This window comes from Octopus bimaculoides, chromosome 14 (assembly GCF_001194135.2).
Source record: "Octopus bimaculoides isolate UCB-OBI-ISO-001 chromosome 14, ASM119413v2, whole genome shotgun sequence".
Lineage (NCBI taxonomy): Eukaryota > Metazoa > Mollusca > Cephalopoda > Octopoda > Octopodidae > Octopus > Octopus bimaculoides.
Window position 1 is genome coordinate 3,476,871 of NC_068994.1, and position 10,960 is coordinate 3,487,830.

The 10,960-nt window shown below is 38.8% G+C and overlaps 1 protein-coding gene across 2 annotated transcripts in view; it reads right to left on the reverse strand.

Annotated features, from left to right (window-relative positions):
• LOC106870099 (ornithine aminotransferase, mitochondrial) overlaps window positions 1-10,960 on the reverse strand; it is a 25,922-nt gene that overhangs the window by 13,790 nt on the left and 1,172 nt on the right. The gene's annotated exons all lie outside the window — the stretch shown is intronic.

The following is a 10,960-nucleotide window of genomic DNA, read 5'->3' on the forward strand; positions in this document are numbered from 1 at the left end:
TATATATATATATATATATATATATATATATACATACATACATACATACATATACACATACACACACAAACATCGTGGACTTCTCTTGAGTTTCTATCAAATCCACTCACAGGGCTTTGGTCAGCCCAAGGTTACAGTAGCGGACACTTGCCCAAAGTGCTATACAGTGGGACTGAACCTGGAACCATGTGGTTGGGAACCAAGCTTCTTACCACACAGCCATGCCTGCGCCTACAACTGTTTATGTTCTGAGTTCAAATTTCACAAGAGATCGCATGTGTCTTCCATCATCTCCAGGGCTGATAAAACACCACTGCATTACAGGAGAGAGAGGAGGGGGAATGTATAACCTTTGCCTGCACCCCTGCCCCAAATTTGTGGTCTTATGCTCATAAAACAAGTCATTAATTGAATATTCATGGCCTATTGGAAGCGAAATTGGCCCACTGGATGCAGAAGTAGAATTTGATGAACTGCCACCAGTGGTGGAATACAAAGAATTAGAACCTTTAATGACTTCACACAAAAAAATGTAAGTAAATGTTAAACTAACATAAATATGAAGCTAAAAGAGAGAAAAGGTGGAAAAAAGAAAATGATTAAAAATGGTAAAAACATGTAAAAACATTTAAAATGGTACAGCTTGAAAGTGGGGCTCAATGCAGCCATTTCATTATCATTAATTTTATACATTTCATGTCATCCATTTTAAGTTTTTGTCCCCACTGTGGTGTTACGGCTGTCCTTGTATTGTCCCCTCTGTGTTTGAGCCTAAGGGCTTGTTGTAAAGAATAAAACATTCATGGCCTATTAATAATGAATGGTGTGGATGTAGGGTGGGTGGCAATGATAGCAGTGGTGGTGGGGCTGGGGCACTGGTGCATAGTTTAGAGAGAGAGAGGTGGGGGACAGCCAACATAAATTACATCCATATCTCTCCAGTCAAGTAAAGTGTAAACAACATCCCCACCACCACCCCCTCCACCCATCCACTTCCACTCATCTCACAAATCAAAGATCAACAACCCACCCCTACCCACGATACCCTGACACCCAGTGGTTTTTGACAGTGACCAAGGAAGGGAGGGGAAGGGGGAGGGAAAATGTCTGATCAGGACAGGCACTGTGTGTGTGTGTGTGTTATCTCTTATCTAATTTCAACAGTGACTGACTGTATGTGTGTGTGATTACATAAACCCACCCCCTAATTTATAATCCTACCCCCAAATATAGGACACATAAACACACACACATCTGTACACAAATAACAAAGAATGTGTGTGTGTGTGTGTGTGTGTGTGTGTGTGTGTGGACACACACACACACATTGTAAGAGACATGAACATGGAGCTGATAATAAGGGGTGAACCACTTGAGAACCAAGTGACTGGAGTGTTATTCTGGGACACTTTACCAAAAGTGAGAGGGGGTGACACCTGCCTGAGTAGAAGGCAACAGTGGGAGCAGTGGGGATGGGGTAGGTAACATGTTTGGGGAGTGTGGCATATTGCACATGTGTTGTAGGTATGAGACACACATTGAGAGGCGTGTGTGTGTGTGTGCGTGTGTGTGTGTGTGTGTGAGAGGGAGAGGGAGAGAGAGAGAGAGAGAGAGAGAGAGAGAGAGAGAGAGAGAGAGAGAGAGAGAGAGAGAGAGAGAGAAAGAAAGAGAGAGAGAGAGAGAGAGAAAGAGAGAGAGAGAGAAAGAGAGAGAGAGAAAGACTCAGGTGTGAACTGTAAAAGGTTAACTAATAAATGTTGTTCTAAACAACCAGCATTAAAAATGTCAAATGTGTAAGAGATGTCGGTCAGTGGTGGAGAAATAAGAAGGGGAGGTTGGTACAATGTTAGTGTGACGAGGTCTCTCACAATGCATAAAGCACATTGAAGTGCTTTGCACAGCGTCTGCAATACCTGGAGCTAAACATCTCCGCACATCTAACATCACCCCCCCCCAACACCTCACAAAGTTTCCTCTCATCCCACAAAGTGCCTTTTTGTTTTATTTTTGCCCTTCCAAACACCAGTTGCTCTACAGAGCAAACTGGGTGCTTTTTCTTGTGCCATCAGCACTATGAGTGAGTTTGGCATGCAGCCTGCAAGACTATGAACCCCAAGACAGGTGGCTTTATGCTATGAAGACGAGGAGTTAAAGTAGAACAGGTTTCTAGCTGTTGAGGAACTTACATGGTTACTCATATTTTGGAAGAGAGGGTATGAGTGACTGGGTGGGGGTTGAAAGAGATAGAAATGGTGGCGATGGGGGTGTCTGGGTGGTCCTTCAAAGTGAGTAGAAGTGAGTTGAGACAGAGGAACCAGGAATGTAGGAGAGTGGGGGTTGAAAAAACAGACGGGGCAGTGGGGATGACCAACGATGCAGGAATTGGGGGGGGGAGATGACAAAGTGCAGGAAAAAACCCAAAAAGGAGCAGAGCAGCAGTATGTCTGTAATATATGTGTGAATCTATGGATAGGTTTCCAAGTAAGTTTGCCAAAATGCAAGGTATTTATAAAAATTTCAATCTTACAAAAGAATACCCCAAGTTTCTTAGGTTTACCTTTCCATGATAAAAAATAAATAAAAGAGACAAGAAAACAAGGAAATTGGTAATAGTTTTCTGAACTACCATAGTTAAACCTGCTTAATGCCCTTTCTCTCTCTCTCTTAGATTCCTGACATTTGAACCTTGACCTCAAGGTCAAAGATATCAATACAACATGTTTTGATAATAGATAACAATATCTTACAAAAGTGAAATTAATTGATCACTAATGACTTTTTCATTGGCAGTTCTTCCCCCATCTCATTCAGTGACCCACTTTTGATGCCAGGACAAAAACAAAGTTGAACCCGTCACCTGTTAAAATATGGAACACTTACGTATATCTACATATACACATATGTACACACACACACATATATATATATATACACATATGTATATATATATATATACACACACACACACACAGATGTACATATATCCATGTATCTACAACAAGATACCTATTTTTGTACCTTTAATTTCTCAACTGGTGCAAAGCCACCCCCACTTCAATACTACCCTGCTCCCAACTGAGGGGTTTTTGCCTTTTCTATCTTGCAAGGTACTTGGCAATCCTGTTGGCACTGGTACCCTATAAAAAGCACTCAGTACGTCTTGTAAAGTGGTTGGCTTTAAGAAGGACACCCAGCCATTGAAACAATGCTAAAGCAGACAATGAAGCTTGGTGCAGCTCTCCAGTCTTGCCAGCCCCTGTCAAGCTGTCCAACCCATGCCAGCATAGAAAACAGATGTTAAGTGATGAAGATATAAATTTATATCAAGAAATCAGAAATGCTACATTTTAATTCAATAATCCAAACAAACAATGCCATCAGGATCTGGATTTAAATGCAAATTCAATTACCACAATATGAATGTTCCCACTGAAGGAAAATACTAATAATAAAAATGAAAAGAGATCATTGTAAACAATTAGAAGCTTTTGTAAATGATTCTGATATGGGTTAATTAGAATGAATTGAAAGCATTTAATAGGACAGTTATCTGTGCTTAATGAAATTAATATTGATGATAATAATTCATTAATATTACTGATATTGATAATGATGACAATTCAAGTGATTTGTCAGACTAAAAATATGATTAATAATCTGTATAAATTACTCCAAAGTCTTTTCACCTGGATTAAGGTGTTGCCCTCTCAAAGTGCAAGTCAGTTTGAATACGTCCCCAGATATGAAACTAATTTACTTAAAGGCCAAACAATACTGTTTTCAAAAGCCAAAATTAATAAAAGAACAATGATGACATGGAACTGAAGAAAGCCATCAAGGAAATAGCCACAGCAGCTGAAACTAGTTGGAGATGGCTATGGTTGATAAGAGACTACAAAAGGAACCCTTCCATAGGTGAAAACTAGCTCAGGGATGTAAACACACCAGCATTGGTTGTCAAGTAATGTTGGGGGGGGGGCAAACAGACACACACACACATATATATACACAACGGGCTTCTTTCAGTTTCCGTCTACCAAATCCACTCACAAGGCTTTGGTCGGCCCGAGGCTATAGTAGAAGACACTTGCCCAAGGTGCCACGCAGTGGGACTGAACCCGGAACCATGTGGTTGGTAAGCAAGCTACTTACCACACAGTCACTGCTGCGTCTATATTGCTGACAAACATTAAAAAAAATACTGATGAAAATGCAATACAAGTACAGGAAGTTATAAATTTTAACAGTAGAGAGTAATTTGTTCTTTGACATAAAGACTCTCCCAAGACACAATTACAAAGACAAATTTTGAGTGAACTACATGAAGGTCATTACGACACAAGTGGGATGAAATGTAGGCTAGATAGTGTTACTGGCTGAAAATGTTATCTGATAGAAATACAATAGTAAAATTATGTCTGGCATGTCAATTAGATGCTAATGAAGCTGATAAAAAAAAAATGTACTGAATGATCAAAAATATCTGGACCATGATAATGAATATATATATTGATTATAGTGGACCTTTTTTAACATAAAATGAGGTTTACACAAAAATACATTCCTGGTGATAGGACGGACATCAGGCCATACAAAATCTGTTTCAACAAATTGTCCGACCCATGCAAGCATGGAAAAGTGGATGTTAAAGTGATGATGGTCATGATGACACATACATGTAAATACCCCACCCCACATGCATAGGTGTATACACACACACACACACACACGTGCATGCATACACAACAGCGAGCTTTGCAGACTACCCTCAGTTTTATGGCAGCCCTGCTCCTTATTGACGAGGTTTCAGTTGGTTTCAGTGAGTTTTGTGTAGATTTCAAGATAAAATTCCTCACACCTTCAAGTATTAGATTTCAAAAACCAACCACACCAGTGTCATATCGACTGACCAGAATGAGGGGTCGTCATATAATTCCTTCTGTTATTTGTAGTTACAACACTGCATGTCTCCCATTTCCTTCTTTGAAACAAGAAACCTGTCATTAGCAAAAATCTAGCAAAAATGTCACCTAAAAAGTATAGCAAAATGGTTTGTCAAGCAGAATTTGAAACTATGGTAAAGATGGGGGTGGGAAGTTCAGTTTGGTGTAACAGTGAGAAGAAATTACATCATAGTCGTTATGTATTACGTAATTCTTCAGACTCTGCAAATTTTGGTTTGGAAGAGAGAATTAGTTTGATGATGTAACAAATATTTGTGTAGGTTTTTTCCATCTTGAAGAAATGAAAAAAAAAAATCTTAACTGAGAGTGAAAGAAAGATATTAGTGACATATTGGAATGGATATTTTAGATATAAAATTTATATTGGAATCGATGGACAAATATATTGTTGAAATATTGAAATATATATTCTTTCATGTAGTTCTATTGACATATTTTGTAGGAGGACAAAATAGTGGACGGAAGGTTTTACAATATTCTACATTCTCTGGACTGAGGGAACAGAAGATTTAATTTTATCATATTTTATTTCTTTTATCTTTTACTTGCTTCAGTCATTTGACTGCAGCCATACTGGAGCATCACCTTCAGAATTTTAGTCAAATGAATTGACCTCAGTGCTCTTTTTTTTTAAAGGCTGGTACTTATTCTATCAAACTCTTTTGCCAAACCACTAAGTTACAAGGATGTAAACACACCAACACTGGTTGTTAAGTAGTATTGTGGGGACAAACACAGACATTCACACATCTCATCATCATCAGTTAATGTCTGTTGTCCATGCTGGCATGGGTTGGACGGCTTGACCAGGGCTGACCAGCTGGAAGGCTGCACCAGACTCCAGTCTGATTTGACATGGTTTCTACAGCTGGATGCCCTTCCTAACGCCAACCATTCCAAGAGTGTAATGACTGCTTTAACATGCCACCAGCACAGGTGCCATTTGCATAACACTAGTACCTGCCACAACTGCAGTCTTACTCAGCTCGATGGGTCTTCTCAAGCACGACAATGCCAAAGGTCTTGGTCATTGCCTCCATGAGGCCCAACGCTCGAAAGGCACTTTTTACATGTCACTGGCACAGGTGCCAGTTACATGACACCAACAACTTTCTTTCAGTTTTCATCTATCACATCCATTCACAAGGCTTTGGCCAGCCCAAGGATATAATACAAGGAACCTGCCTAAGGTGCCAAACAGTGAGACTGAACCCAGAAACATGTGGTGAGGAAACAAACTTCTTACCACAGAGCCACTCCTGCATCTATATATCAATTATGCGAAATATAATTTATATTAGATATAAATTCTATAATTGGTCATTATATGCCATACCATATCTTACATCGTAGCACACATTTTTGGAAGACCAAAGGTGATATGAGAAGGAGGGAGAGAGGAAGCCTAATCTCAGGACGTTGAAAAGATTGCAACATGTGGCAATATGCTGTAATGGAGAAGACACACCACCACCACCAGTAACGATTCAGACTTTATAAAAATAAACAAGAGTAAAATGATGAGGTTCCCTGTGTACATATAACATACTGTGTAGCTATCTATGTATGAAATACTATATATATATATATATATATATATATACAGGAGATGGCATATCTATATGTATGACATGCACTGTACATGTGCTCATACATGCTATATATATGTACACGTGTGTGTATGTGTCTATGTATATGTGTATGTAGCGCAGCTATTGATTCTAGTAGACAGAGACATCGGCTGTAATTTGTTTAACTAACCTTTCACTCCCCCACCCAGCCACAATCCACCTCACCCCCATCAGTTAACAATTTTAACCAAATTATAAACCATTTACGTAATTTTAACACCTCATCTTATTGCCAAATATTTGGGAAAACTTTCTAATCTTTCTCTTCCTCTCTCTCCCTTTCCTTGTCTCTCTATCTCCATCTTTTTTCTTCCTTTCTCAGCCTCCATAACTTTGTTTTTGCCTGTTGATGTTTTTTCCCCTCCATTTTCAATTCTCACTGCTAGTGTGTATGCGTGTCTGTCTTTCTCTGCATGTGTGTGTGTGTGCATCTCTCTCTCTCTCTCTCACTGCATGTGTTTGTGTATCTTCTGTTGCTTCTCTCTCTATGTTGGTGTCTCCCCCTCTGTCTGCCTATCTGTTTGTTTCCCCCTCTTCCTTTCTATGTGTGTCTTCTGTTTCTGTCTATATTTTGCTTTCACCCTTTCCTCATCTCATACACTGCATTATTGACTAAACAGCTGTCAATATTACAACATTCTAAGACTATGTCTGTAGAACACAAAGGCATCACAATCTGTTCTGTTAGTTCTTTCATGGTCATAGTTTATATGTTCATGACATAACATTGTATGTGTGTCTGTATGTGTGTATATATATGAGGGAGAGAGAGAGAGAACTGGACAGACAGAGAGAACAGTAGTAGGCTGGTAGCCAAGGCCTGTGTCCTGCCACTACCAACAAAACACTACAGCTGTAACTAAAATCTAATAAATACATGCTTAATGCTGGTTAATATAAGGTGGGCTGAAAACAATTTTTGGATCTTTTTTAAAACGGGGGCCACATTTTTCATTAACGAAATACTTTGAAACTTAGAACACTGGTAGAATGTGTCATATAAAACATCTTTTTCTCTTAGTCTTCTTAAAAAAAAAAGAAATCCATAAGTTATTCCATGTTAAAGTTGTCGTATTTCTGCAATTTCAACCAATCACTGACGTCCATTCAGCCGATATACATTAAATGCCAACTACATAAACAAACGATTCTGTAACAATTAACCCTAACCCTAGGGTTAGGGTTAGGGTTAAAGCAAATTTAAAATGAAAAAAGCAAATAAAACGAAGGTATGGAGATTAAATACGCTTTACATCGCTTAATCAGCCAAAGGAGTAAATATAAACAACTGAATACTTGTCAGTGATTGGTTGAAATTATCGAAATAAGACAATTTTTTACATGAAATAAATTCGAATACAAAAATATTTTTCTGTTCTATAACACAAAATAGATAAGTATACGAAGTTTGAAAGTCTTTAAGTACCAAAAATACTACGTAAAACATTAATGAAAAATGTGGCCCCCGTTTTAAAATAGATCCCAATTTTTAATTGATTGAAATTATTTTCAAATGACATTAATTTAAACTGTCTGATCAGGAAATACATTCTAAGATACATTTGCTTCTCAACCAAACGGTTTCAGGTTCAAGTCCTACTGCATGACTCCTTGAGCAAAGGTCCTCCATCACAGTCCCTAGTTGATCGATACTTTGTGAGTGTTGACAGAAAAATGTATGAAACCCATTATAGGTATCATCACCACCACCATCATCATCATTTAGCATTCATTTTCTAGTGCCGGTGGCATGTAAAAAATACCATTTGAGAGTGGTCGGTGCTAGTGCCACTTGACTGGCTCCCGTGCTGGTGACACATAAGAAACACCCATTACACTCTTAGAGTGGTTGACATTAGGAAGGGCAGACATTAGGGAGTTGTATTCGTGACAGTTCAGTTTAAACCCTGACACATTCAAGCAAGCATTTCAACATCGATAAACGAAGTACAAAGTGAAGTACTGGATTCATTTTCTCTCTCTCTCTCTCTCTCCTTCCCTCTCTAGTAGCATATCTGGGGGAGGGAGGTAGCAGGCGACGTTTTTATGGGGCTGTATTTTGAGGGTCAGCTTCATAGGCTAGGAGGAAGGGGGGTTGGAGCGAACTCAAGAGCAGCTCCGAGCGACACACATTCCAAGCTACGGCACTGTGTCTAGCTATGAGCCGAGTGGTGAGGTACTCCACCTGTTTTTTCACCCCCATTTCTCCAGACATCATAGGGTTAGCATAGCAACAGCCCCTAGAATTTTTTTTTTTTTTTTAGAATAACGTGCCGCAACATGGAACGGAAATAAATAATTATGATAAGAATCTCCATTCATTATTTGCTTATTTAAACATATCACTTACCACACACACACAACCCAAATCATACAAGTGCGTACGTATGTGGGTGCACAATAAGCAACGGATACGTGTAAATGATGATGATGATGATGATGATGATGCATGTACACACACACACACACACACACATATATACACATACACACACATACTTATCCATACATACACATACAGAGACTATACGTGTGTGTGTGCGTGTGTGTATCTGTCTGTATGAGTGTGTGTATATGTGTGTGTGTATGTATGTGTGTATGTATGTACACATACAAAATGTACTAACAAGTGCAAGTTTACTAACTTGTCTGACGCAATAGTTGTTAGACTAATATTTACAACAGAATAATCTGAGGGTATCATATTGCAACCTCGTCCCTGGAACTAGCAGTTATAATACAAGGTCATACAAGTTGCATTTCGTAGAGTGACACATGTTTATCAACCCTTTTCAGGCAGAATTAGGGAGCCGTTACGCATTTTTACTTGCCAAGATAATTCAACTTTCGTTGCTACTGTTTGGTACCATGCCACCCTAATGGGACAAAAATGTATATACTACACGTGTCAAACGTTACCATCTCGAGTAGTTATTTTCCAAGTGTACCTAGGACTACATTATCCAATGTGGTGTAACGATGGAGATTTGGCTGGTATTTTTCTAGCAGTTCAAACGATCTCTGTACAGTGTTCTATCGATGGCTCACATTTGATTGTTATTTCTAGCGAGTTCAACAACCCTGTAAAAACTCCCTATAAATTTCGTATACATGCGTGGATATGTATATGTGCTTTCGTAAACATATATACATATATATATATATACATGCACGCGTGTCTGTATAGGTATATACACAGCTTTGTGTGTGTGTGTGTGGATACACACACACACTCCATCTATGTCTATGTACACTGATGCACGTGTTATGGCATCCGACAGAAAATTGAACATGTTTATTAGCTAAAGGTTATTTATAGTTTAGCCCCAGGTTCAGACATAATCCAGGAGAGCAACGATCAACAGCTTGTGGGCCACCATACCCTTTATTCATTCAGCAGCCTATAATGGTCCCCATTATCCACGGTACCCTTCCTCATGACGTTGGGGTCCTCAATCACTTTTTTTTTTTGGTGCACTTCATATTCAAATAAAAAAAAATTACTCATGGCTTTGTATGGACATCATCAAATATTTAATGAAAAATATGTAATTTACTTCGTTTAATTAAACATAATTAAAACAACTTAAAAGAAGCTTAAAGTAATCAATATGGATTTCTTTTAAGGCCTAATTAAATTCTGTAATTTTGAACTCCGTGGGGCAGCAGCAGAGAAGTGCGATAGGGTGGGGTCACAAGATGAATGACCGAGCAGAGGTTGGCCCGACCTACAAGTACATGGAGTGTATGCAGGGCTTCTAGGATTGTTAAGAAATAATTGATAATGACGAGGCAGTTAAGGGAAACTTCTAACAGGATTGGTGGTTGAACTGTTAGAAATAACAGCCAAATGTCCCTCCTTAATACACTGCCGTCTTTACAAGTAGAGGGCACACTGGTTTACGTTTGGACATATGTGTATGAAATTATAAACTGTAATTCTATCTGAGGGTGTGTGAATAGATACAGAGAGGTGTGTTGTATACATTTGCAGTGTGAGTGTGAATGTCCTCGTATATATACATGGAGATGTGTATATTGAGAGAGCTAAAAGCTCGTTGTGTTTATAAACCTGTAGAAGTGACAACGTTTCTTTCCTACTGTCAACAAATTTGAACTGGTTGCTTAACGGGCCATGGCAACACTCTATTCAGATTATATTGAACATTAAATGGAGTTTCATTTTTAAAAATTACTGCACTTTTTATGTGAATGTTTATGTGTGTGTGGTGGGGAAGGCTGACAGGCACTCCCGCTTTTGTTCCGGTCGGAATTTTACGACGAAATTCACCGGTGTTTCTATTGTATGCATATATACATGCATCTATATATACATACGTGTGTGTGTGTGTGTGTGTGTGTGTG